This window comes from Dipodomys spectabilis, unplaced genomic scaffold (assembly GCF_019054845.1).
Source record: "Dipodomys spectabilis isolate Male_0828 unplaced genomic scaffold, ASM1905484v1 ptg000081l, whole genome shotgun sequence".
NCBI classification, from domain to species: Eukaryota; Metazoa; Chordata; class Mammalia; order Rodentia; family Heteromyidae; genus Dipodomys; species Dipodomys spectabilis.
The window spans coordinates 8,560,707-8,566,935 of NW_024870758.1; the positions used below are offsets into that span (position 1 = coordinate 8,560,707).

Consider the following 6,229-nt stretch of genomic DNA (forward strand, 5'->3'; position numbering starts at 1 on the left):
TCAACTAATGTTATTCCTTCCAGTATTATCAATAGATAAGGAGTCACTTACAGGTTAGTACAGGTTAGAACATAGGAGAATTGTCAATGCAACCCTCATAGAAACCACTGAAAACTGAGGAAGGAATAAGGATTTCCTGAAGTCTTCTGGATTTCTTGATTATTTCTGTCTTCCCACAGTCTCTGTTTCTCTCTTGGTCTCTATCTCTCCATATTTCTCTCTCTTTTCTCCACTGTCTTAGATGAAACACCAAAAATTTTTCTCATACAGGGTGAAAGAGTACTTTCCCCGTCGCTTCCTACAAAGAAAGCAGCACTTTGAATCAGCTGCCACCCTTGTATATTTTTTTAATTGTACAAAGGAATTACTATTCAACAAAGCAGTTCATAAATGCAAGGCATATTGATCAATATTTCCATCATTCTCCTCCCACCTGAATCTAGCAGCTCAATTTTCTTAATTTTGTAGGATATGTATTGAATTTTATCACTGCATTTTTCCAACTTTCCTCTCCTTTTAGCTTCTTAGATTTCAGTTATAATCATGTAGTCTCTTTTACCAAATAATCATATTGGAGATTAGATTTTCAACATGTAACTTTGGAGAAAGTTTGAAAACATTTGATTCATAATAGAAACCCAGAAAAATGTCAACTGATTTATGATATCTTGATTTTTTATATATTCTAAGTTTTGATTATGAATTATGTGATATTTGAACATACAAAACAGAGTTGAAATAAAAGAAAATAGGCCTGGGCACAGTGACTTAATTCTTTAAGCCTGACAACTTGGGAGGCAGAGATCATGAATGTTATAGTTCAAAGAAAGCTCAGGCAAAATTTTACAGTGCCTCAACTTAATTAACAAGTAGGTTATGATTAATCTTGTGACCCCAGATATACAGGAGGCTCAATAAAAGTCATAAGACTCTATATGAAAAATAATGACAGCAAAAGGGAATGGGATCTTGCCTCAAATGGTATCCTGCCTGCCTACCAAGTGTTAGGTCCTGAGAACAGTGTATACCATTGCCAAAAAGACAAAAAATAAATAAAAAACTATTTCATTTCCAAAACAAATCCATCAGTCAAGCTAATTTAAAGCTTATCTAATTTAGTAATTTTAATTTGTGAAGAACATTCACTTTTTGGTTATGTTTTGTCTTGCCCATGGTTGGAAAAATCTCAAGTGATGTTACATTCAACTTCAGATAAAAAGCAAGATTACCTTTTTTTCAGAAACAGACCTTGGATTCATCATAAACAAATAATAGCTAAAAAGTAAATCAACTTTTTAAAATTTCTATCGTGATATTTCTGCATGGCTAATACAGCTAATGTATGCATGAAATTTTTATTTATTTATTTATTTGTTTGTTTATTGTCAGTTGTGGGGCTTGAACTCTGGGCCTGGGAGCTGTTTCTGAGCTCTTCAGCTCAAGGCAAGTGTTGCTCCACTTGAGCCACCGTGCCACATCCAGTTAATTGGAGATAAGAGTCTCTTGGGCTTTCCTGCCCAGGTGGGCTTTCAACCTACTATTCCCAGATTTCAGCCTCCTGAGTAGCTAGGATTACAGGCGTGAGCCACTGACGCCGGGCATATCGTGATATTTAAAATAACAGAAAAATATAGTAGGCATTTTTATTTGCTGAAGTAGTAGAGCACAAGTCATAAAGAAAAAGAGTGGATTGATCACACGAGACTCTAAATGAGCATTCAAATAAACAATCAAATCAATCAAATGTACTACCTGTGTGTCTTTAGATACTAATTCTTGGTAGGTTCCAAGAGATTCAAAATGTACTTAGCTCAAGAATTTAAGCCAGGCCCTGGTGGCTCTCATTTTTAAACTTAGCTACTCGGGAGGCTGAGATCTGAGGATCAGGTTGCAAAGCCAGCCCAGGCTCAAAGTCCCTGTGAGACTTAAAAAACACTCACAAACCAGAAATGGTGCTGTGGTTCAAATGGTAAAGTACTAGCCTTGAGCAAAAGAGATCAGGGACAGTGCCTAGGCCCTGAGTTTGAGCCTTGTGGCCACCACCAACCAACCACAACAAGAACAAAAAAAGAATTTAGCTAGCATTTCAGTTGCCTAAATATACATGTTTGTCCATGCTAGTCCAGTAAGAGTTTTAATTTTAAAAGTTTATTTCCACCCCCCCCACACACACCTTTTCCATAGTACTTTATCAAAATCCATCAGAAAGTTTGAAGTATTTTCTTTGATCAATGCTTATCTTTGTCAATATAACATGCAAGGGACTTATAGGTCATTATTTCATCTGATTATGATGCCAAAAATAACAATGCATCTCCTTAGCTTCATTACAGAAATTTCTTTTAAAATATGGCATAACCCTGCAACTTCCATTTACATACAAAAAAGAATACCATAGATTAGTTAAAAGAATTATTTTCTCTTCTTTTTAATTTACATAATAGATAAGAATTTTAAAAGTAGCATTAACCATAATGACATATTTTGTTTCATATGCTTATGTTTTTGATAGTAGTGATGTGTGCATTTGATAATATAAAGAAAATGATAGCAATGATACAAAGGACTGGATAGAGCAACTTGACCATTCTAAGATCTTTATACCATGTACAAAAGTGACACATTTCTACTTGAAGTTTGATCAGTTGTAAATGTACAGAGCAAACTTCAGGAGAGCTACATAAAAGACGAAATAAAATCAATATAATAAGAAAAAAATAAGGAATCATACAATGCTAAATTAAAACCAAGGAAAATTTATATCTTTGAGTCCTTACTTTCCAAAATAAGAAAGATGTAAAAATCAATGATCTAAGATTCCAATTTATGAAACTAGCTGAAAAAGAATGAATTAAATATCAAGTAAGCAGAAAAAAAATCATAAAATCTAGAGCAGAGATCAGTGGAAAAGAAAGAAGGTTATCCACAGAGAAAACAATAAACCACAACTTGTTTAGAAAATGGAGCAACAGTGCAGGTGTCCTAAGAAGGAAAAAAAATAATGTGGTGTGAAGGTGAGTTTACAGCATGAATATATGATAAGATTTCCAAGTCAGAACCTGGACCTCTCAGACTGTGCATGTTATTCTATTTCACAGATTTTTTTGAAATACCATCTTCTAAACAACACTATTTATATCTCCACACCATTTTTTTTTTAATTTCTGGAACCTCACTGTACTGTAACTCCATTCTTGGTATCTACACCTGAGGTTCCATCAGACTTTTTTTGTTTTGTTTTTGTCGGTTTTGGTGCTTGAACTCTGGGCTTGGGCGCTGTCCCTGCACTTTTCAGCTCAAGGCGAGCACTCTACCGCTTGAACCGCAGCGCCACTTCCGGTTTTTTGGTGGTTTATTGGACATAAAGAGTCTCACGGTGTTTCCTGCCCAGCTGGCTTTGAACCACGATCCTCAGATCTCAGCCTCCTGAGCAGCTAGGATTACAGGCGTGTGCCACTGACACCCGGCTCCATCAGACTTTTAAACCTAACGTCCCAAACTGGACTCTATACTTTCCCACAATTGCAACGTCCATTTAGTAGATACATCAAATTAAATTTGACAGTGGAGATAATTCTAATGTTCTACAGAATATCCAAATACTAAAATTATAGTCCATTTAATATGTACCAGACGCTATTTTATTTTATTTTTATTTTTTTTGTTGTCAAAATGATGTACAGAGGGGTTACAGTTACATAGTAAGGTAATAAGTACATTTCTTGTCAAGCTTGGTACCCCTTCCCTCATTTTTCTCCTACTTTCCATTCCCCCACTCTCCCCACTCTCAAGTTATACAGGTCATTTCCAACTTACTGTCTTGTGTATGTCCCTGTTGCACTGATTCTTTGTCTCACCATTCTGTTGTTACCCTTCAATTCCCGAATTAAAACATTAAAAACAACAACAAACAAAAACCTCTTGTGTCTTGGAGTTCATTTTGCTTAGCAACATCTTTTTTTTTATTGTGAAAATACTGTACAGAGGGGTTACAATTACATGGGCAAGATAATGAGTACATTTCTTATCGAGCATTGTAGCCTCCTCCTTTGTTTCCCCTTCTCATCCCCTCCACCACTCACCCTCCATCCAACCCTCCTCCCCACCCCCTACCAAAGTTGTAAAGTTCGTTTTGACATAACGACTTGTACATCTCATTGTTGCAATGGGTCCACCTGTATCCCTATTTAACAAATTATATGGTCAGTTAAAATGGTTATAATCAAGAAATCTAATAACAACAGACGCTGAAAGGGATGTGGCCAAAAGGGAACATTACTGCACTGTTGGTGGGAGTGTAAACTTGTTCAACCACTCTGGAAAGCAGAATAGAGGTTCCTCAAAGGACTACACATAGAGCTCCCCTGTGACCCCACAGGGCATTTACCCAAAAGATCACAAAGAAGGCCACACTAAAGCTACCAGCACGACTATGCTTATTGCAGTATTATTCACCATATCTAAGACATAGAACCAACCTAGATGCCCTTTAGTAGATGAATGGATCAAAAAAGTATGATATGCATGCATGCATGCATGTATGTATGTATGTATGCATGTATGTATGTATGTATGTATTGTGTGTATATATATGAATTCTATGTTTCCATCAGAAATAATGACACCACCTCATTTGTAAGGAAACGGAAAGACTTGGGAAAAATCATATTAAGTGAAGTAAACCAGACCCAAAGAAGCATAGGCCCCATGATTTCCTTTATTTGCAATAATTAGTAGATGTCTAGGATAATCTTAGCAGATGGGCAGAGTAGCTCAATAGCTATATACAGATGCTATTTTAAATGTCTGGTGTCTAACAATTTGGGGGGCCCCAAATACACATAAACCTGTAAACTGTTTAAACAACAGTTAAAGCCAATATGTAAATTCTTGTTGCATATCTCTGATATTTTAAGTTCTTAAAATGTCTCTGTAATCTGAAATCTGAGAAAAAAGTAAATCAGTAAAGTAGGACAACAGTTAAACTCTTAGTGTAAATCTCCTACTTGAACAATGATTCCAATGGTGTTAAAATGATAGTAAGAGCTGACACAGTGGTACCCCTCCCTAAAGGATAATGCTCACCATTTCTGGTAAGAGGGATTGTGTGGCAACCTGATCATTCAGGCTTATACTTAGCTGGGTCTGTTAGTGTGGTTTCATGGTGTTTTCTGCTAATAATGGTGAATTCCTTTCACTGGTGATATAAATGTTAACAAGTCTACAGGCACAGTATATTTTATATGAATCCTATCAGTGGTACTCCAAGAAATAACAAGATTTACAATCACAGTATATTCCTGTAACCAACCCAGATGTCCCTCAGTAGATGAATGAATCGAGAAAATGTGGCATTTGTACATAGTGGAATTCTATGCTTCCATCAGAAAGAATGACATTTCCTCATTCATAAGGATATGGAAAGACTGGCAAAAATCATATTAAGTGAAATAAGCAAGACACAAAGAAATATAGATTCCATCATTTCTAATAATTAGTAAATGTCTAGGATACAGATGAGCAGAATGGGTCAATAGCTATGTATATGTGACCATAGAAGATGATACTCAGCGAAATGAACTCCAATAAATGAAACAAGAGGTTTTCCTTTGTTGTTTTTTTTTTACTGTACAATATGATTTATTTTTCCTTTTGTGTTTTCCTCCTATGGTTTATCCCTTGTTGTATTTGATTTTGGTACCCTGTGGACTGTATATACATTTATCTGAATTAGGGAAGGGAAGAGGAACAACAAAATGGTGAGACAAAGGACAAAGGGCGAGTCAATGCAATAGTGATAATCACAAGACAATATGTTTGAAATGTACTGTACAATTTGTGAGGGGGATTGAGGTGGAGGAAAGTGTGAGAAAAATGAGGGGGGGTAACAAGTTTGACAAGTTATATATTCACTACCATACATATGTTACTGTAGCCCCTCTGTACATCATCTTGACAATAAAATTAAATTTAAAAAATGAGCTACAGAAAATATAATTAATTGTATTGATACAGTAAATATTATCTCGTGTGTATTATTATTAGCACTATTAATTAAAGCTATTAATAATATTTGGTATCTAATTTGAAGTAATTACCCCTTCTTTATCAGGTGGTTATCAACTTGAATGTTATGAAAGTATACAATATTTTCACAATATGCTTGCTATTATTTTGAAAAAATAGATAGTGTTATTATTATCTCATAGTAAAACAAAACAATTTAATT

The 6,229-nt window shown here is 35.2% G+C and overlaps 1 long non-coding RNA gene across 1 annotated transcript in view; it reads left to right on the forward strand.

Moving 5' to 3' along the window:
* LOC122110836 overlaps nucleotides 1-5,231 on the forward strand; it is a 28,871-nt gene extending 23,640 nt beyond the window's left edge. The window contains exon 3 of the long non-coding RNA XR_006147919.1: nucleotides 5,221-5,231. This is a non-coding gene — a long non-coding RNA (uncharacterized LOC122110836). The remainder of the gene's footprint in view (nucleotides 1-5,220) is intronic.
* Nucleotides 5,232-6,229: the final 998 nt, after the last annotated feature.